Here is a 22,420-nt window from a genome sequence, read left to right on the forward strand (position 1 = left end):
CCGGCGTCTACCACATCCTCGCGGCTGAGTGTCCTCGACCCTCCTGACTTCTTGTTGGTTTTCACCCTTTTCGGAAAGTCTGCTTCCGGCTTGGTGCAGACTCAGGCCTTGGGCTTTGCCACTTGAAGGTGATCTCCACGGAAGATCCGGGCCAGGGCGAGGAGCCGTGGGAAAGGGAAATGTTACACACCAGAGACACAGGGCACTGAAAGCTGCGGAGCTATGCCGAGAGCCGGAAGGTCAGCCAGGAAGTGTGAGGAAGGCGCTGGGACCTCATGCCCACGTTGAACCAGCCCAACGGTGCAGGAAAGTCCAGGAGAAGAGATGGAAGACACATTCTCTAGTTTATCAAGACACTACCCCTAACGCGCGTGCGCATACACACACACACACACACACACACACACACACACACAGCGGGTCTCTGATGCACACCCATACCCACTCTAGCAGACACATATAAGGAACCCCACATACAGAGCCACAGTAACACCTTCCAGATACACACTGTCTCAACCAAGTACAGAGTCACTAGTAAAATAGAGCTCTGCTCTCTGAGCCCAAGCCAGGCATCTCCAGGCCCATTTTGCAGGGTTACGTGCAGGTGTGTGAGCCCAGGAATGCTGAGCTCAGCCTCCACTTGCATACACCGGACCACAGGGTTACCCACAGGGGGCTCCCTGGTATCATCAGAGACCCAAGTGTCCATCACTGCTGCAGGAAGAGATTGGAACCACCCAGAGAGAGCCAAAAGTGAGAGACAGAAAGCCGACTCAACCAGGAGCGACTTGAAGGCTGAACTCAAGACCGAGAGAGACAGAGACAGACACTGGTCAAGGGGCAGAAGAAGAATAAGAAAGACAAAGAGAAGAAAGAGACTCAACGGCCAACCGGGAGAAAACGGAACAGCAAGCCGTGCGAGGGGACGCTGCGGGCGGGCGGGCGGGCGGGAGGGGGCGCCCGGGACGCGGGAGCCGGGCCTGCGCGGGTGGCGGCAGCGGCGGAGGCTGGAAAAGCTCATTTTGCTGGTAATTTACTCTCCTGCTTTTGGGCCGCTCCGCCTGCCGCTGCCGCCCGCCCGGGCTGCCTGTTCCAATATTAGATATAAACAAGTAAACTGTGTAATGGATCACATTAAGCAGGCCTTGCGTCTTGAGGCAGGATTTAATTTGCATGGCAGATTAGCTTGTCTTCCCAGCAAGGCACCCCGGGGCACCCCGAGCTGTAATAGGATCCCGCCTCTTAGAGCCCATTAAGGCAATTGAGAGCGCCTCCTAATCTCCCTCCCCGCCCAGCACCAGAATCCCCTCCTGCCGGACTGGGAGGGACTTGTGATGGCCGGACCCCATCTTGTCACCCTGGGTGGTGCCCCATCTCAGGCCCCACCTCGCCCTTAAAGTGACAACCCCAAATCCTGTGGGCTGCCCTTTTCTACCTCTCGCCTCCACACCTAACGGCAGAGAAGTTTCCTTTTTCTCAATCCCAACATGCGTGAGCTAGGGGACCGCTCTCTTCTCACCTCCAAGGGTGCCCAAACTCCAAGCCAGTACCTCCTGCTTTCTCTTGACCACATGACTTGTGAGCCTTCCACCAACGAATGGACTTCTTGACTGATGTCAAAAGCTGGAATAAGTTCCCTCCTGTTCTTCAATTTCCCAAAGAGCAGCAAGCGTTTGTGGCGGCGCCTATCCCCTTAGCGATATAGTTAAGAAGAAGTGCAGCGCAGGACTCTGACCTGCTTCGAAGTCAATGACCAAGTCACAGTTTGGTTCCAAACTGGGGCTAAAGCAAGTTGTTGGGGGGGGGGGGCTTGACGGTGAATCTTCAAATCTTTTAAATCAACTCCACTTTGAAGGCAACTGAGGTTCAGGGGAGAAATGACTCACTAAAGGTTGAACAGCCAGGAATGGACAGCTACGGGACTCAACCAAGTCTTCTGACTCTAGTGCTGCAGCCTTGTGGCACACCATGAGGAACGGGCAAGTTTTAGGTTAAGGACTATAAGGACTATACATACCATGGTCTACATCAAGATTAAGCCATGAATGCCGGACTCCACCACCATCCCCAACCTCCCACTGGACTTCTGAGTGGGCTTATTGAACTAAACAGATTGGTGCTGGAGGCATCAGAATCCAAGGTGGTGGACTGCAGTGGACATAGAGAGGAGCTTCCAGTCTGTGGGCATACACCGCTGTGCTCCGATATTGTTGGAGGGACACTGAGCTGGATGGGCCAGGAGGAAGAGTAGGCAATGGAGGCTGGAAGCAGGGAGTTGTGGCCCAGGGTGGGTGGGATGGAGCCAGCCTGGTGGAGAAGGGTCAGTGCAGCCCAGCTTGGCTCACAAAGGGTCCTTGTTGTGGGTAACGGGACTCCCCGGGCAGCTTTATTTGCTGTCAGTGGCTTTTATTAAAGTCTCCAGTTTCAGACCCTCCAACCTCCAGGCATTGTGTGAGCTCCCCATGGGCCCTGCCCCCAGCCCCCAACCCCTGACTAAGCTGACTGGAAGGGGCCTCCGGGCCTGCCCTGCCCTGCCTCCCACCTCTACCTCCCAGGGTGAGAGCCCCCAGAGGCTGCACACTCAGAGGGAACTTCTCAGCCTTCACCCTCAACACCCATCCAGTATCAAATCTACCACAGCTTGGGCTGACACTGAACATGGGGTGGTGAATTGGCTGGGAAGAATTCAGTGATGTACACATCTCTGCACATGTATGTGTGTCCTCGAGGGGTGTGCACCCATCTGTTTTCTCAGCCCGGGTCTGCATAGATATGCTAGAATGTGTACTGCTTGGTGATTGAGAAGGAGGTAGGCAAGAGGACTGCAGCTTGATTCTTAATAGAATTTAGGGGCACCTGCTAGACATCCTGATCCAGGGAATCCCCCAGACCCCAGATCAGTTCTGGAGGTAGGAACATAAGGAACACCAGCCTCATCTGCCATCTGGATACCTCCTCCCTGCTCCCTTCTCTCCTTCTGTCAAGGGGTAGGAAGGAAGCAGTGGTGGGTAGACTCAGCCTTGACCTTGAGTAGGTAGGGGGTCTCAAATACACTGACTATCTGCAGGTAGTCTGACCTGACTTCGCCCAGACCCAGAATTGTAGTGCAGCCTTGAATTCCCAGCCCTGAACCCAGGCAACTAAGGGAGACCTGGTCCTCACACACTTCTAGTTGGCACAGCTGGGGTTTGGGAGTGGAGAAACTGAGGCCAGGCTCTGCAGGATGACCTCCTGAAGCAGAAGTCTGAACCAAACATGAACACTTGGTCCCAGAGAGTCCTTGCTGAGCTGGGGAAACAGAAAAGGAACACAGAGGGAGGCCTGAGCAGTCACAGGTGAGGCCTGGGGTGGGGGTGGTCTCAGGCTGAGTGCTATGCCATGCCTGGTCTCACTCTGAAGGGGCTGATGGAGATGGCTGTTCCTCTCTGTACCCACTCTGCGAGATCTGAGGTGGACATGGTGGAAAGCCTCCAGCTGTGTGCGTTATAGGGCGTGGACCATGGGTAATCTTGTATGAACGGGTGCATGTGTGTGCGTGTGTGTGTTGGTGTAGGGGGGCAGGTTTTGTGAACACACGAATTTGGAATGAGTCAAGAAATCAATTTGCATGCTAGTGTCTATCTCTTCTGGGGGTGCTGCCCCATGAGGAGCAGCGCTGTGAGCTGAAGAGGAAGGTGTCTGTGTTTGAAGGTGAATACATGTGTTTGTTGTCAGCTGTCAGTCGTACAAACGCTGGAGTGTGTCAGAGATGGGGAGGGCCAGGGGACCCACAGCCCTCCCCAGGGTCTTCTCAGCTCCTGGCTCGGCTTGTGCCAGGCCATTTGGGGAGCGCCCGTGCTTTATGGTGCGCGGGTGAAAAATGGAAATGCTAATAAGTAGTCGTTAAGTTGTCTTGCAAAAATGTTAAATGATAAATTGGGTAATGTTATTGTTGAAATGAAATATGTAAAATAAATGAGTTATTTATTTCTAATAAATATTTTGTTTACGATATATTTGTAGGGATGTTAATTATTTTCCCCCTCAATCGGGGCAACGTATAAATTCTAATAAAGTGCAGGCTGTGGGGAAGGCAGTGAGGATGGTGTCCGCTCCTCTAGACCAGGCTGCTGGACTTCTTCTCTCTTGACGGATGTCATTAGGACACACTGCTGTCCCAGGCTCTGAACCTAGGGAGGGGGAAAAAAAAAAGCAAGACCAGGTAAAGAACTCCTGTGATCAGCACTTGGGTGGCTGAGGCAGGAGAATAGTGAGTTTTAGGCTGTCCAGGCTACATAACAAGACTTTGTCTCAAAAAGAATGAGGAGGGGTGAAAGAGAGAGAAAAGAGGAGGGGGGGGAGGGGAGGGGAGGGGAGGAGTCAGGGAAGAAGATGCCTAGACTGGGTTCCCAGGAGGAGCCACTGGATATCCCCAGGCTGGACCTGTTCCTTACCTAAGGCTCAGCCCTGGGAAGTTCGGTCGGTGGGAACGACCTTCACACAAACAGCAGTAAATACCAACAGGAATCAAACAGTAGTCTCATGTCACCTACACCTTCAACAGCACCGAGCCCTCACAGGGGACCAGGTGCCCTTGGTGACTCCCACTCTTCCGCCCATGTGGGGGACACCCAGAGAGGCAGAGAGTCCATCCTCCACTGTTTCCAGATCCCCACCGGCACCCCCTCTCTCCAATTCAACTTTCTCTGAACTTCCTTCAAGGAAGCCTACCCTCCCCCACCCCCTTGGTCCTACCTCTCCTCCTTCAGCAATTCTCTTTCCAGCCACCACCACCCCCACCACCCCATCACCACCACCACCATCACCATCACCATCACCACCACCACCATCACCATCACCACCACCACCACACCACCACCACCACCACCACCACCACCACCACCACCATCACCACCACCTCCACCACCACCACCACCACCACCCCACACCACCACCACCACCACCACCACCACCACCCCACCACCACCCCACACCACCACCACCACCGCCCCATGCAGGACTGTGCAGGACTAGGGGTGTCAGTGGCCTCTTCAAGGTAATCCCAGTGGAGCCCCTTGGAGATCCATCTGACCAGAAATCAAGCTAGGCCCAGGCCTGGCCCCTGCGGCTGAACCATGCGGGTGGGGGTGGGGTTGCACATTCTCCTTCAGAACAAGCTGCCTCCCTGCAGGCATTATCTCCCTGTGGGTAATAAAACTGCTGAGGCAGGACCACCTGGTGGGCAGGGACAAGCAGCCCAGGGTCCTGATGTAGGACTGTTCTGTCCCTGCCCTAGGGGCCATCCAGCTTTCCCTTCAGTCTGCTCATCCAAGTCCTGGGGCTGAACTAGACCCAAGTTCCCACGATGAGCCTCTAGGCTGACCAGCTGGGGGCTCAGCCACTCAGAATGCCTTTCTCTGGAGTTTGGGGGTGGGGTGGGGTGTCACTGTGTAGGGTTGAGCGGATTCAGGGTGTTCCCGAGAGTTCTTTGAAGTTGAGGTGGAGATTCGTGCTTCCCAGGCTGGAGTGCCTAAATGTCTGTCAGAAAGGGAGACCTGTAGCTCTCTGTCCACCTCCGCCTATCACCCCCCTAAGCCTCTGCACCTGCTTCACAGAGAGCACCCTACCCACAGACACAGCCTGTGTGCAAGTATGTGCACACGTAAATGTGTGTGCGAGAGGCCCAGTTTAGGGGAAGACAGAGAGACCCTTGGCCTTGACTGAGAGCATGCCACATGATGGCCACATTCACAAATCCCACACACAGACACACTTGGACACACAACCTCGTGAGTACTGGTGCTGTATACATCCAGCCACACCACCTCAGTCCCAGATAACCAAAGTCCTGCAGGTGCTCCTTGTGGGGAACTTGAATCAGGTCCAAGAGTTGTGAGGAAGAGATGGCCAAACAAAAAGGGTATATGAAATCATTACTCATCTGTGGGGCTTTGAGGTAGAAAGGGGTATTGACCCTGGGAGAGGGCGCCCCCTGCTGGACAGAACAGCCACACCAGCTCCCCACCTCAAGCTTTCTCTCTTACCTCAACGCATCATGAAACACTCAGCATACAAGTCCGCCACAGGCAGTAACTCTAGGTTCTTCTCAAAACATGTAAAATATTTGATCATCATTGTTTAAACTGTACAAATAATCCACCCAGTTTTAATAGGATTTTTCTATGAATCGGCAACAAAGCATGAAATGTGATATTTTCACCACGAGTAGCTGGGAAATTAGTCACCTCTGTCCGTGAAACCCTGCTGGCTGGAGACCCCCATACCATCTTGTCCCCCCCTCCCTTCCACCTCAACTACGCTGGATCTTCAGAATGCCATGTATGCCCTCAGCTTCCGCCTTTCTTAGGTAATGGAGGAGGAAATTCCAAGGAGCCCTTGGTGGTTATTATTCGGTCTGAGAGCAAAGATCAGACACTTCGTACCCCATTTCACAGAGTTTCCACCTGAGTTCAAAGCCTCTACCCTGAATCCACCATAGGCTCCAGTGAAGACTAGAGTCAAGTTCAAGATGAACAGTCGATGTAGGGATAGTTATCTGGAATGGGGGTGTTGGTTTAAGAGGAGAAAGTTTTAACTATTCACCATTTTCCCCAGATGTCCCCAAGAGTTCTCAAACTTGTCCCGCTAGGCTGCTGCACACCCACATATGTCAGGAGTGGGACCAAGGAACCTACCAAGGAGACTGTCAACCTCGCCACCGAGGCTGGGGACAGAAGGTGCGGAGACCAAGGAGCCGCACTGGTTACTGCAGGTCAGACCTGAGATCTAGGGAAGCCGCGAGGAGGACATCAAAGGTGGGAGTCCGGCAGAAACTGAGATGAAAGACTCAGAGATGGGGCCAGACTTGGGGAGTCGTATGGGCAAGAAACTAGCCACTGTCCAAGACAGGTTTTCCAATTTACTTCCAGAAGTCTCTTGACTGCTGACCCCTGACCCCTGACCCTACCACCAAGCCCTGCAGTCGCAAAATATCCCTCCTCTGCCTCAGGGCCCTGTCTGGAAAAACAAACAGTCCATGCCAGTGGCCAAGGACCTAGGAGCAGAACTGGTTGGCCCTGAGGCATTCAGTCAGCTTAGGCCAAAGCCTGGTGAGGTTCAGCCTCAAAGCTGGGCATGGGGGAGGGGAGGTGGCCTCCTCCAGGCACCAAATCACTGTCCACGTGCTCCACATAGAGCCGGGCCCTTTCCTTTCTGCCCCCTGCCCCTAGCCCTAGTTGAATGAAACTCAGGGGGTTAGGGGAGCTATTCATGGAGCCAGAGAATGTGTGAGCTGCCCAGCAGCCCCCTCTCATTAGGGGACCCCCGTCAGGTGGCGCTCATTAACTTCAAGTTGTCTCTTGTTTTAAAACTTGAGTGAGGGGGGCAGGGTGGCGGGCACATTGTCTGGCTACTGCCCCAAAGAGATTAGGCACCAGGGGGAGGGGGCAGGCAAAGGCCCTTTAATTAGTTACTTTGAAAGGTTCCCTGTTCCCCTTTCTCTCAGGCCTCCCTCCTACCTCCCCCCGACCCCCCCACCCCCGCCTGGCTGGGCCCAGCTTCGAGGGGGGACAGTCTTTTCTGCTTGGTAGAGCGGCCTGGTCACTAGGCTTAAATCCTTAGTCTTTGTTCCCGCCTGGACAATGGGCCCAGAGCATCAACCATTGAGGCCAGAGAAGAAGCAGGGCCATCTCCTGTGAGGTTGGACCCAGCTGAGGCAGTGTATCCTGGCACCAGGACACAGCAGGGGCTGGACATCATGGACCCTTTCTAGGCAGACAGGAATTGGACAGGAAGGAAGGACGGACACACACACACACACACACACACACACACACACACACACACACACACACACTTGCTCCTCAGCCTCAAGTCTAGCTCTGGCACAGAGTACTGAGACAATCCTCAGGCCAGGGTCCTTTTACATGTGGCGTTTCTTGGGGGCTTACCTAGAACCTCTTCCTGTCTATGAAATGGAAAGAATGGCCTGAGAGCTGAGTTAGGCAATCTCTCTACAGTTCATTCATGAGTCGCTGCCCTAGCCTCTGTTGTCTCCCCCATTAAATGGGGGAACCCGAGCCAGCCATGGTGGCTCACACCAGTAACCCCAGCACATGGATGCGGAGGGAAGGGTAGTGAGCTTGTGGCTGGCCCGGGATATACCGTGATTTCCAGGACAACTTAGACTATCTACTAAGAGCCTGTCTCAAAACAAAACCAGAACTGGAGCCTGTGGATGGCTCAGCAGGAGAAAGCACTTACCACAGAACCTGACAACCAATATTGGAGACCCAGAACCTGTCTGTCACCTGGTAGAAGAGAATCAGCCCCTGCAAGCTGACCTCTGACCTCCACATGTGCACTGTGGCACACAGAGAGGCAAAAAAGAGACACGGGCTCGCGATGTACCTCAGTCAGTAGAGTGTCTCCCTAGCATGCATGAAGCCCCGGGGTTCATCTCCAGCACCACATAAAACCAGCTGTGGTAGCACACACCTGTGTGTGATCCTGGCACTCAGCAGATAGTGGCAGGAGGATTAGAAATTCAAGGTCCTCAGCTACATAGTGAGGTTGAAGCTAGCCTGGACTACATGAAACTCTGTCTCAAAAACAAACAACATGGCCGGGCAGTGGTGGCGCATGCCTTTAATCCCAGCACTGGAGAGGCAGAAGCAGGCGGATCTCTGTGAGTTCGAGGCCAACCTGGTCTACAAAGCGAGTTCCAGGACAGCCAGGGCTTTTACACAGAGATGTGGAGGACATCACACCTTCCTCTTAGGCCCTGAGGATTGGAAAGCTTGTGCAAAGGCATCTACCCTAATGTCTATATGTTGTAAACATTCCATGCATGTTACAGGTTTTCCCTTGTATGGTCCCTAACAGCCAGAGCCTGACCCCACACCCTCTGCTATTAGGGGGCAAGCACATGGGACCCATTCTGCTTCTAGGTATTGGTGGCAACTAAACTAAGCAAACAAACTGCCACATTTGGAAAGGGTTATTGGACAGGCCTGAGAAGGAGGGAGGGAGAAGACGAAGAGATAGCCAGTCGGGGGGGGGGGGTAATTGCACATGAGAGAGTATTTCTGCCTCATCAGGGGGTGTCTCGGGGTGGGGGGTAGAGGCTGAGTTGCAGGAAGAGATGGTGATTTGCCTAGGTCAGCAGATTAATGGTACTAACGAAGTTTCTGAGAGCATGGTGAGTTGGGGGGTCGAGGGCGTCCATGTGGAAAGGCACATGACTAGGGATTGATCAGGCTGTAGATGAAACAGAGAGAGCTTCCCGGACAGCGGAGGTAGGAAATGCCAAAACCAATTATGCCCCAACCCTTCTGGCCTCCAGATCCCTCCTCCAGAGAGCAGGGAAGGGGCTGTGACCTCTCTCTGTGGGTGTGTGCACTCCCAGACACACACATAGACACACCGCTCACATGCCTAGGTTATGCTCTGTGTATACAGAGGCAGACCCACTGATAGGAAGGGATAGCCTCAAGATGTTAGTGTTGGTTTGTAACACACACACACACACACACACACACACACACACACACACATTTGTGTCTACGTCATTTGACTCCACATTGTTGTCCTCACCTAAGTGTCTTTGTCTGGCCAGTACATGAGTCACAAGATGGAGGTAGCCAGGGAACCACGATAGCAGAAGAAATTAAGAAGTGAGGACTTTCTCCTCCACAAACCTACTTTGGGCTCAACCCTAGGTTTTTTCATATCATGCCGTTTGGGTGATTAATTCTTCAAGTAGATAACTGAAAATTTATCAGTCTCTGGTTGATAGGAGTGTACCCCACTTTGGGGAAAGCCTCCCTTACGAAAATAATCAATTGTGCATTGACTCCTTTTAACAGCCCAAGTTTGTTGAATGAATAAGTGTGGCAGGTTGGGCACCCTCTCCAGTTTAAAGAATTCACAAAGGCTATCAAAGAACCAGATCAAAGAGTGAGCAAACATCCCGTACAGGACCTGGAGAAGCCCTTGGTTAAAAATCAACAGTTAGGAGGCGATTAAGCATAAGATAGGGCCCTTCAACTCATAACTCCAGCCCAACAAGAGTGGGGGCGTGGGGGCTTTAGGGGAGAAGGGCTGAAATGGCTAGCCAAAGGCACGTGAAGGCTTTGACTCCAGCACGGGAAGGAGCGACTTCTTTCAAGTGGTGTGTGTATTGTCGGCACCAGGACCTCAAACACAGGACAGAAATCGTATCCACTGCTATGTTGAGTTGTGTTATTATAGTTATTAGCAATCATGCCTTATCATAAAATCACTTTTCCTTAAATATGTAAGTATAAAAAAGGGGGGGGGCTATTCTTAACGTGAGTTCTATCCAGTCTATTCCTCTGGGAAATTGTTTTCAGTTTTATAGTATGAGAGTGCTGTAAACCAACAAGCGAGTGAGATAAGAGCCCTGTTGGACATTGATGCATGACACAAGGAGCCGCCACCATACTGCTAGGATTCACACGGTGTCCTTTTTGTGGGATTAAACTCCAAAGGGACTGCACAGTCAGCGCCCCCCACCCCCATGGAGATCCTAACCCACCTCCTTAAACTCCAGTCTCACAGACTCAGACACTGAGGCTCTTGACCCTATGATGGCTCCCTCTTCCCATGCCTCCCCAACAGCTACCCTGCACCCCGCCACAATGTCTATGAGGGAGACTGCTCCTCTTGGGGCCTGCAAGCTTTTGTTAGCGTTATGTGAGCCGCTAGCGACAAGGGCCCTGAAACCCAACTCGACCAAACTCATAAAAGGGGTCACTGTCTCTTTAATTAAAGTTCCCTGTTTGGAGGTTAAAGACAAACCCGTTTGATGGTGCAGGTGTGTAGCGGTGGGGGAGGGGGAAAGGAGTGGGAAGGGATGGAGGGAAATGGAATTCTATCCTTGGAAGGGAGCAAGGAGGGGCCTCTGAGGGGCAGACTGGCTGACCGACTAGAAGGTCTGATGGGGGAGCTGAGGGTCCCCGGTGTGGGGAGGACCACAAGGGAATAAATCAGGGAGCCTAGGGGCCCCCGGGCAGCTGGCTCTGATGCTCCTCAAGCATGCGTGCAGTCCAGGCCCAGAGCCAAGCCTGCGCGCACTGCGTACTGTGTGCCCTCAGCCACCACGCCCAACATTATGCCTCGCCGACCACTCCCCTTGGCCACTCTGGGACTTCCCCCCTTTCCCATCCCAAAAGTTCTCCATTAAATGAGGGCCCAGGGCCTAATCTCATCTCCACACAGAAGCAACTTCATCACAGTTTAACATAAAAAGATCAGCTGGTATCGACCCGTAATTTGGACCCATGCCACGCTATTGGCAGGAAGACAGAATAAGTTAGGGTGGCCATGTTTCAAAAATTCTCTGTGTGCACTCAATCACAGCCCAGGGAAGGCGGGCGGGTGCGTAATAACCCAGCCGCGCTCTTCATTTCCCCTGTAGATCAATGCTAATACCAGGAGGCCCGGGAAGATGGATGGAACCGACAGGAACCTTGAAATCCCGACACGGGGCTGGTGCCTCAACCGATAAAGAATTTCATTGCTGCTGGGGCAGGGACACTGAAACCCTTGGGGTTGTGGGGAGACAGTCTGGTGGGGGCAGAGAAGGGAGGGAGGGGGCAGCCCCTATCGCTCACGGCATGCACGCCAACCCGGACACACCTTAGCTCCCACCCCGCTAGCCCAAAGCACTAAAGCCTTCTTCTCAAGGAGGCCATGGCTCGGCAAGCGCACTCACAAGGGGTCTCGGAATCACTCAGACACAAACCCGGAAACTCAGGCCTGCCTGCCACAGGTAGGCAGACAGATCCGCCGCAGTAAGATACACTCACTCTTAGGGGTCCGCTCCTGCCACGGTGAGACACCAAGATGGCAAACAGCCACACCGTACGTTCTTTCCGTTCTTCCTTCCATCTCTGCCTTCTTTGTGATTCCTTCTGATGGTGCTCAGAAAGTTGCTGGCTGATGGGAAGTTTGAGAACTTTCTAAGAAGTGAGCCACTAAGACCAAGGCATCCAGACAGACGCACATGTGCTGGGCTGAAGGCAAGGGTCGTGGGTCCACAGGACAGCTCAGTCGCAGACCTTTGGGCCTCTCTTTCTGTGTCTATAAAACCAGATGCTGACTGGCTCTTTCTCCCGCCCCGCCCCCATTCCTCCCACCCTTACTCTCTCATTTTAAAAAGTCTCATCATCATGTAGCACAGGCTAGCCTAGAGCTCCCTGTGTAATCCAGGCTGACCTCCAATTTCTGGTGATCCTCCTGCCTCAGTCTCCTGCATACAGGGATTATAGGATCATAGACTTAACATGGCCAACTAGAACAGAGGCATTTGTAAGGCCACCTGCCTTCCAGCTCTGAATTTGCAACATCACACACAACACAGGCAACCCCAAAGCTAGCATTCTCAGTTTTGTTTGGTTTTACACTTTTTAATTTAATTGATAGATTAAAACATAAATTTTGTCCATATTAATATGCATTATTAATGTCCAATACATGTATGGGTTGCAAAAATATTTAAATATGGTTTAAATGTATATTTATTTCCTTAAACATTATTTCTATATGATGAAAACTGTAAAACTCTTTCTAGTTTTTTAATGGAGAGTATATAATTATTATTGGTATACTCCTTATCTTTTTAGGATGACCTACACACACACACACACACACACACACACACACACACACGGGGGTGGGTCTTTTCCACAAGAGTCTACAGCAGGGACGCCAGCTCCCCATCTTTCCCAGAGCAGGATGTCAAGGAGTTTCAGAAACCCACCCCCTCAACCCTCCTAGCAACCCCCCATTTGGAGCAAAGAATCGGGAACAAGAAAGGGATACAGAGAACTGTCAAGAGTTTGGGCTGAGGCTAGGTGCCAAGCGCTGGCTGACTCCTGCTGTCCGGTTCCCTCCCAGCCCTTGCAGGACAGGAGCCATTTGTATGGCCTGGCACTGACATCTTGTGGCCACCTCTAAGGATTGCAGGCATCTCAACGAGGCGCTTGGTCCCCTACAGCGGGGAATATGGTCATAGCCTGGTCAGGACTGCAGGTCCCGTCCCTGGAAGCCTTTCCCCACGCTCAGCTGCCAGGAACCACACAGAGGCTGGCAAGAACCTCCTGGAGGGTCAGGTGAAAGGACAGGAGGCCGGCCACCTTAGGAAGAGGCTTCACTTGATGACAAAAGAGCCTGGGGAAAGTAGATGTTTGAGGGAACTTCAGTCTCTGGTAGAAAAAGAATTGTACCCTTCTACAGCCTCCGCCTGACAGGAAACTGCCCCTGATCCAGCAGCTGGAGGCTGAGGGAATAGATGTGGCTTTCCCTGGGCAACCCTGCCAGAAAGAGACTCGTCCTGGCCTCATGCATGGCTTTGCCCTGGCAGAGCCTCTAACCTGAGGAGGAAAACGACTCAGCAGCGCCTTGCCAGAGCCTCGTCCCTCTCTGAGGATAGGCTAAGCCCGGAGCTACTACAGCCTCTCATGAAGAGCACTAGTCTGGAAGTCTTAAAGAAGCCGGCTTCTCTCACCAGCCTCGGGCTGCCAAGGGGGCTGGGGCAGAGGACTGGAGTAAGTGGGGTCCCCAGAGCCAGTCTCCTCCATTCCGCAGAGATCTAAGGTAGGGACACACAGAGATAGCCATGGCTGAAGCAAGGCCTGACTGGGGACGGCCAGGACCCATGCTTCCTCCCACGTTCTCCACAGAGCCTCCTGTCACTTCTGGAACCAGGCCTCGGGCACTGAAAAAGGGACAGACCACCCTGAGTCCCCGGCCACAGAGCCCTGGAGGTGGTGGTGTGATGAGTTTGTTATAAATTAGAGACTCATTAGGAGAAGATGTGAAGGACTCAGTAACAGCTTTGGGGGCCATCTTTTCGATTTCTTGTTCTGTTTGTTTATTGCAATTGTTCCTGTCTCATAAGCTTATTGCAAAACCAATAAAAATGATCTATTCAGAGAGGAGAACTGCTCTTTTGACTAGTAAGCTGCCATGGAGTCCTAGGCCCCACCCTTCCCCCTTCCCGACGGCTGCAGCCCTAGCCTGGTTGACCAGCTGTCTCCTGCCGCGGGGTCAGCAGAGGGTGCCAGATTCCTGCTCACCAGAAACTGTGTCCACCTGCCATGCAGCCACCCTGGGCTGGCCTCGGGCCTCCAACCTGGCCCCATCACACCGATGACTGGGTAGCCCAGCCCTCCAGCCCAGCTCAGTTCCAGGGGGATGGGAGGCCAGAACAGGGTCCAAGGACAGTCACGGGAGCTTAGAATTTCAAGTGGGATGTTGCTGTTTCTTCACTGTGCCTCGATGAATCTGTGTCGTCAGCGTGAGCTTCCCTGCCCTGAGTAGCCCTGAAAACTATAGGATTAGGAGAAAGGCCTTCAGAGGTTCCCTACAATTAGAAGTCCCAGCTTTGACCTTGACGGAACAGAAGTCATCAAAGGCACAATTAAGGTAGTGGACATAGAAACCTCCATCTAAGGAAATGGGTCCCCCACACACTTGTTTCAGGAACGAAGTCAGCTGCACTTAGTAACCAGAGCAGTCTGAGACACCCTAGATTTCCCTGTATTGCTGGTGTTGATATTAGTTTAGAGATTTTTAGATGATTATGGGGATCAGGGCACAGCAGAGGGGAGGAGACTCAGAAAATCCAACAGACCTCTTCGTGGACTCACACAGAAGTCCACAACGTCACAGTGGGAGACGTGAAAGCTTTTTCTTCCCATCCATTCCTCATCTCAGACATGGAGTCAAGGTCAGACCTGCAGACTTGGTCAAGGTCCCACAGTCAGTGGCAGAGTTAGGAGGAGGACACAAAGTAACCAGCCTTTGCCTCTTACTCGTTACAAAACTCTGTCTTCCACATCCTGTTCATGTCAAAGAGTATGGTGTCCTTTGCCAAGTCCCACAGCCATCGCAAGGCCAGCCTGTCCTTCCCTCCTACTCCCTGAGAGCAGGGTTGCTCTCTCTAAAGCCAGACTGCTCTTTCCCCAAGGCCAGACAGTGCACCAGCTCAAGCCCAGAGCCTGGAGGAGGGAATAAAGCTTGGGAGAAGCATTTGGAGTTTCTCAGCTACTCCAAGTGATAGCAGCGGCTGATGATGTCTATCTGTTTGGAGAAGCAGGACAAGGAGCGGAGGAGAGGTGAGGGCAGACATTCTCAGGAAGCGGAGCATCTCAAGGACTTGGCGGATCTTCAGAGAGTCCCAATGGCCTTGTCCCTTGATCTCTGTGGGTCTGTTTACACTGACAAACACTTGAAATAGCCTTCCTATGTGTCAGTACTGTTCTAAGCATATTACTTACTCACTTGCTAATTTTGTTTTATGTAAATTTAAGCTGGGGGCATGGTAGCACATGCCTGTAATGGTCTCCTACCATGTAGGAGGTGGAGGCAGGAGTATCAGGAATTCAAGGCTTGCCTTGACTACAGAGCAAATTCATAACAACTAGGTTGCATAAGACTCTCAAAATATTAATTTATTAAATAATCCTGTATCATTTGATTAAGCTATTAAATCCTCCCACTCTTCTGAAGTAGATACTGCTGTTAGTCCCACTGAGTCATAGAGTTTAAACAGCTTGCTCCAGGCCTCACAAACAGGAAGTGGCGGAGCAGAAATCCAAAGCCAATCTTACTGGCTCTTACCCACCGCGCTAGTACAGAGGCAGAGAGAATTTCCCTCACCCCGCCTCTGAAGGGTTAATAATTTAGTCTATGAAGTAAACTGACAATAGACAGATTAACGGAAGAGAGATACCAATGCATTGCATGCACACGCACAAGAGCCACACAAAACACAAGGCTCAAAGGGGCCGGATTGGCTTGGAGAGATGGACGACTTCAAATCTGCAGAGCCCACATAAAAAGCCACACGTGGCACATCTGTGACCCCAGCACTTCAGGTGTGTGTGTTGTGGAGAGAGACAGGAAGATCGCTGAGGCTTTCTTTCTGTTTTTGTTTTAATTTTTTTAGGATTTATTTTTATGTGTATGAGTGTTTGGCCTGCATGTATGTATGTGTACCATGTTGGTGCCTGTAGAGGCCAGATGAGTGCATTGGATGAAGACTTCAAATCCAGGCCTTGAATCCCCTGGAACTGAACAATCATGTGGGTGCTAGAAATTGAATCCAGGTCCTCTGGTAGAGCAAAAAGCACTCTCAATCACCGAGGTATATCTCTAGCCCCCCCCCCACACACACACACACACTGGAGCCTCTGGCCACCAGCCTAGCTGTAAAAGTCTCAGTGAGAGACCCTGTCTCAAGAGAATAAGGAACAGCTCAATAGAGAAGGAAACCAGACATCTTTCTCTGTCCTCACCCCCCCCCCAAAAAAACCACACATGCACAGATACACACACCCATGTGCATATCCACACACACTGAATTCCAGGTAACCAGATGATTTTATTATACTTTTACTATTTATTTTTGAGTCATGGTTTTGCCATGGAGTCCAGGGTTGGCCTGGGACTTTCTATGTAGCCTAAGCTGGCCTTAGACTCTCAGTCCCCCGTCTCAGCCTCCCTACTGTTCAGATTACAGAAGCATGCCACCACACCTTCATGAAATTTTTTAGACCATACATAAAAGAATTGGGGCTTGGGGCTTCTGGTGGGTGTCAGGGTGAGCTACACAAGGCTGGGAAAGGATATGAAAGCTGAAAGCCATTATGCTATTTACACATGTAAATTCTCTCAGGTGATAGCCCTCTGAATAATGTGTGACATCCTGGAACAATCTCTGGGCAGGAGTGTGAACCCGCGACCTTTCCTCCAGCCACATAAGACAGCTAAGTGCTTGTTTACTTTACCAAGGGCTAATGTGGATTTCCTCTCTAGATGCATGAGGCCTCAGAAAGGGCTGAAGCTCAGAGTCAGTCCTCTGCCCTGCTGAGCCTCTGAAGAGCCAGTGGGAACAGATCTACATTGCAGGCTTTGGAGGGCACATTCCCATCGCCTGGGAATCTTCTTTTTACAGACAGTGTGAGGACTGGGGGCTCCCTACGGTCAGGAGGTCGGGAGGAAGGGAGCTGCTGAACATTCCAGAGAGATATGATGTCCTTGGAGGCGCACTTGTTTACCACAGTCTGGGGCGCCGCTGCCCTTGGTTTCTTTGAAGACCAGTGTTTCCCGCTTGAGATAGGCAGCGTGGACCACAGAGCCTTCCCACACCATTCCTATTTGGAGGAGGCTTTCTGCTGGGTTCTGGAAGCCAGGGTGAGGGGTGTGGTGCCAAAAGCCCACGACCTCCTCGCTCCCTCCCACACAGCAGCCTGCACGGACATCTCTGAGAGGGCCTTTGATTAAAGAGACAAGTGACTTTGCCCATTCTATTGATCAGAATAAATTACTAGGAACTAATTTATGGGCCTCCCCACTGCCGATGACATGGTGGATTGTGCGCTATTGGTCAGTAAATTGGATTGTCAGGCTAGATTATTGGTTCGTATACAGTTATCTCTCATAGCAATATCAGGCAGCCCAGGTAGAGGAGTGAAATCCTTTCTCTGCTGCCAGATGCCAGGATGTCAGGCAGGGGGCCTTCTCCTTGGCTGCTGGGGAGGGGCGGGGAGGGAAGAGGAGGAGAGGGGAGGAGAGTTGAGCGAGGCCTCTGTGCAGGATGCTTATTAATTAGTGCAGCATCACAGCATTAAAAGAACATTAGTGTGGAATCGGCTGCAGAGTGATGGGGAAATGACATTGTGGGCCTCCTCCTGATTCTCCAGCTATGGCTCTGCTGGGTAGAGGCAGGGAGGGGGTTGATGAGCAGACAGGGGGGATGGGAAAGATAAAGGGTGAGGGGCAAAAAGGGCCACGGGGAGGGGAAGGGAGAGGAAAGGCCATATTTGCTGGGAGTTGCAAGCAGAGCGGATCTGCTAAGTGCCAGCGTCGCTGAGCCACGCTGGGGAAATGGAGCTGCCGTTCTGCTCAGTACATCACAGCCAACGATGAAAAGTTCTAGAGCTGGGATTTCTCAGGCAATTTGGCCAGTGATGCATGGGGCAGTAGATCCTCGCGCACTCTTCCGTGCTTCTGCCAAGCCAGCAATAACAAAAACTTATTTTTTGCCAGGGAAACGGATATGAGTCAGGCAGCCCATCAGGAGTAAGGGGGGCTTTACCACGCCACTGCGATTTGTACCGCTCCACTGTTTCCCCGAGCTCTAAAGACCTGCCAGGAGGTGACAAAGGCAAGACAATTTCAAGTTCACAGTCCTGTGTCCTCGAAGCATAACAGCGTGCCATAGACAGGGACTTGCAGGGCCTGTGGGTTGCACAGTCAGCGGTCTTTCCTTCAAGCCCACTGGGGGGGGGGTGAGATGAGGGGATGAGCGGAGAGTTGGGGTGCAGCTACCGATTCCTGGAAAAGGTTCACCCCCAGCCCCAATCTCACAGAAGCATGGCAGAAAGAGCCCAGCGTGCAGGAAGGGACCGGAAGAGGATGGCAAGCAGGAAGGTGTATGGAGTATCAGTCTAGCCATGATTGATGAAAAGCATCACTACCTCCAGTTAAGACTATCTCTGTCCTCTTGTCATGGACTGCCAGGGTCTTTCCTGTCCACCCAGACCCTGAGCTATCCAGTCCCTGGAGGGCTGTGTTGGAAACCCCACTAAGTCTTGTTTTCTCTCTGGCTGTTGAGGCATGAGCCCTAAGGAGGCCTGCACCTCCTTTGAGGCATGATCAGGAACACAAGCAACCTGTTCTCTGAGCCTCAGGCCTCGGGGCAAACGGTCAGGTGGAGCATTCAGTCCTGACTTTAGCTATCACTCATCTGACACTGCCAGTGAGCCAGCCAGTAAACCCCCGAGGGCCAGGGACCCAGGGCTTCCAGCTTGCTTGAGCTGCCCCTGAGAACTGCCCGGAGGAGGTCTCATTAGTATCTCCAAAGACATCAACATCCTTCCTCCTCTTGGTGCTCTTGAGCATGCTGATTGGAGGTTTTTGAGAAGAGACTCGCACCATGAACTAAAAATATTCTACAGATTCCAAAAGATAGAGGTTTCAAAGGTGAAACGCCCTGGCTAAGCCTCCAGGTATATTTTAAGCCTACCCCCTGGTCACTCTGCTCTCTAAAAGTTAAACCACGGAGCCATATGATGGCTCACTGGGTAACCGCACTTGCTGCCAAGCCCGATGACCTGAGCTTCTTCCCTAGGACCAACACAGTAGAAGAGGACCAACTCCTACAAGTTGTCCTCTGACTTCTACATGTGCATTGTGTGCCCCCACAACACAGACATATGCAAACATACATGCACACAAACATACACACACACAAACATACACACACACACACACACACACACACACACACACTCATTAAAAAAGTAGATGTATTTTTTTTTTTTTTAAGTTAAACTGTGGCCCTTGGCTATTTCAGTATGAGTCCCATCCTGATTGTTCTCCTAGACCCCCATCTGGTGACAAACAGGAAGAAGCTAAAGAGAAAGAAAACCAGAAGAAACAGGACAGGGGCAATGCCACTTCCTCTTGCCTGGCTTTCCTACGTCCCAACTTTCAGTACAGCAACTATGTGGGAATGAGTCCACCAGGCCTCAGAGCACCCCAGCCTCCAAGATGGAAGACTTTGCAAAGCTTGGAGAAGAAAAGTAGGCCCACTGGCTGCTCTATAAATTAGAGAGTCATTAAGAAGAGGCAGGAAGGGCTTTGGGGGCCTGAGCCTTTCGATTTCTTGTTGGGATAGTTTATTGCTATTGTTTCTATTTCATACGTTTATTGCAAAACCAATAAAAATTATCTATTAAGAGCAGGAAACTCATCTTTTGACTTCTTGGTGGAGGTTTCTACAGAATAAACTTTAACTGGTCCAGCAGAGCTTGCAGGAGAGGAGCAAGTCCTGTGGAGTTACCTCCAGAGGCCAGCTAAGCACACAGTAGGAGTGTCCAGACCTGGGGGAACAGACGGGGGAGGCCACACAATCAAGACTCTCCTAGACAGCCCATGTCAGCTGGCTACATATAACATCTAGTGCCTGGTAACCCTGGAGCTTCACAGCTCCTACTCCACAGAGGAAACCCCCAGTTGGAAGGAGATACCTGAATACTTGATTTATGGAACTATTCTTGAAATGAAATTTTGTAGGGGTGTTTCCAAACCAGATGAATAAAATGTCCAAGATTCCAAAAGGAAGGCCGAGTCCCGGTGAAAGGGCAGGGCGCTAGCATTTGTATCCTGCTGCTGTGCTGGGCCAGGTCCTACATTGCCACCCCTTTCGTTTGGTTTAGTTTTGCACCCCTTCATTAAAATGTTTACTTACGATTGCTGTGGGGTGTATGTGCGCACGGGCATATGGAGGTCACAGACAACTCTGCAGGGTTGGTTCTCTCCCCCTTCGTGTGAGTCCCGGGTACTACACTCAGGTCACCAAGCTTGCAAAGTACCTTCACCTGCTGGGCCATCTCACTGACCCCTGTAATCCCCTCCCCTTTTTAAGAAAAAAAAAAAGTGTATGTTGTCTTGGGCTAGGGATGTAGCTCAATTGGTAGAGAGATTGACTAATATGCATAGAGCCTGGATTTGATCCCCGGCACCACACAAAACACGGTGGCTGTAATCCCAACATTTGGGAGGTAAAGACAGGAAGACCCAAGTTCAAGGTCATTCTTGGCTCTATTGGGAAATTGAGGACAGCCTGGGATATGTGAGACCTCGTCTCAAAAATAAAATTTTTTTTAAGTGTGTATTTACCTCCATTTGATTAAATGGGACACTGAAGGTGAGCAATGTCAGCATGTGACCAGGGGCAAAGACAGCATAGTCCCAGCATGAGAAGACCAATCCTGGCAGTCACCACCTCTCTTTCGAAGGAAGAATAGAAGGGAAGTGTTCTCCTTGTGGGCCTCCAGGATGCCCTGGGAAGGATTCACAACCAATTGAGGGAAAGCCACCCAACTATGACTCAAATTAGAACTTGCCTCCAGAGTTACCCGCACCCCTAAATCTAGTGTGAAGAACCCCGGGGATCTTCAATAACTTGCCCTGTCAGGTCACAGGACGGTGACGAATGGGCCTACAGGAGGAGACCGTGAAAAACACTCTAGGAAATAAATTTGGGTGATTAAATTTCAAGGCAGTTCATGGAACAGCAACCGGAGGCCTAAACTAAGCCGTCAAGTGATAAGAGAATCAAGATTTCACCCTAACCACAGCTGCCCAGGAACCAAGCTGGAGACTGCAAATTGTCAGTGGGTCAGAAAAGTCCTCCCACCAAATTTCTGAACCTTCCTTCCAAAGGCCAGCTAGCAATAAGCTAAGTCATTGTTGCCGGTCCACGGATATCATGTCATTTGTAACGTTAAAAATAAAGTAAAAATTACTGCTCACCCATGTAAGAAAGGTAAAAGTGGGGGGAGGGTCCTGCAAGTGGGCACAAGCCAGAACCACTCACAAACTTCTGAGGGACTCTCGGGTGACTAAAACAGCAGAGGAGGCCCAGATTCCCCTACTTCCCTTCTGTTGGAGTGCCATGACCCCTGATTGGATCGAAGCCCCTAACAGTGCCAGTCTAGTGGCTTGGGATGTAACCCACCATCACCCTCACCTCTACCCAGTCATTAGTCACATCTACCCCGGATGCTGATAAGCTTTGCATGTAAACATCACCAGGCCTCAAGATGCTGTCCCCACCCATGGGACTTCACTTTAACTGGTTTGTTGCTTTATGAATAAAGCCAGGTGGAAAGAGCTGGAGCCCCAGCCGCCCCTGGGATGGAGGGGCCCAGCCGCCCTTGCGATGGAGGGACCCATCAGCCCCTGCGACGGAGGGACCCAGCCGCCCCTGGGATGGAGGGGCCCAGCCGCCCCTGCGATGGAAGGGCCCAGGCAGAAAGACCTTAGCAACTGCAGCTGCCTCCATCTCTCAATTTCTACTCTCTTGAGAGTTCACCTCTCCCTGCCCTGTTCCACCAGCTGCTTCATGCAAATCCAGCTGAGACAGCTGCTAACCCCATCCTGCTAAATTTCCAGGGGCCCTGGAACCCCCTTGGCTGTCTTGGCCCAAAGCTGGGCAAATTTCTGGCGTCCAGACAAGGTCGAGATTGTTCAGAAAGTACTTCAGGAGGAAATTGGGGAAAAGCCAAAAAAACTAACTTGTGAAAGCAGAGAATCAGACAATGCGCATTCTGCTGAATAACTCACCCGATCCCAGAACGCTTGGGAGAAAAAGGATGGAGCCCCGAACTGGTGGTGCAGGCCTGACAACCCGGTTACTGGAGAGACTGTGGGAGGAGAATCACAAAGGGAAGGCCCGGCTGTGCTCCAGATTGAGTTCAAGGCCAGCCTGGGAAATGTAGACTTTTTTCCACAACAAAAAGTAAAAAACATCCCAGCACTCGGGAGGCAGAGGCAGGCGGATCTCTGTGAGTTCGAGACCAGCCTGGTCTACAGAGTGAGATCCAGGCCAGGCACCAAAACC

The 22,420-nt window shown here is 51.7% G+C and overlaps 1 long non-coding RNA gene across 1 annotated transcript; it reads right to left on the reverse strand.

The window, feature by feature from the left end:
• Nucleotides 1-3,925: 3,925 nt before the first annotated feature.
• Nucleotides 3,926-4,705, reverse strand: LOC143271160 (uncharacterized). Its single transcript, XR_013048370.1, has 2 exons — nucleotides 4,434-4,705; nucleotides 3,926-4,169 (listed from the first exon to the last, which is right to left on the reverse strand). It is a non-coding gene; the product is annotated as an uncharacterized LOC143271160 (long non-coding RNA).
• Nucleotides 4,706-22,420: the final 17,715 nt, after the last annotated feature.

Source organism: Peromyscus maniculatus, chromosome 1 (genome assembly GCF_049852395.1).
Source record: "Peromyscus maniculatus bairdii isolate BWxNUB_F1_BW_parent chromosome 1, HU_Pman_BW_mat_3.1, whole genome shotgun sequence".
Classification (NCBI taxonomy): Eukaryota; Metazoa; Chordata; class Mammalia; order Rodentia; family Cricetidae; genus Peromyscus; species Peromyscus maniculatus.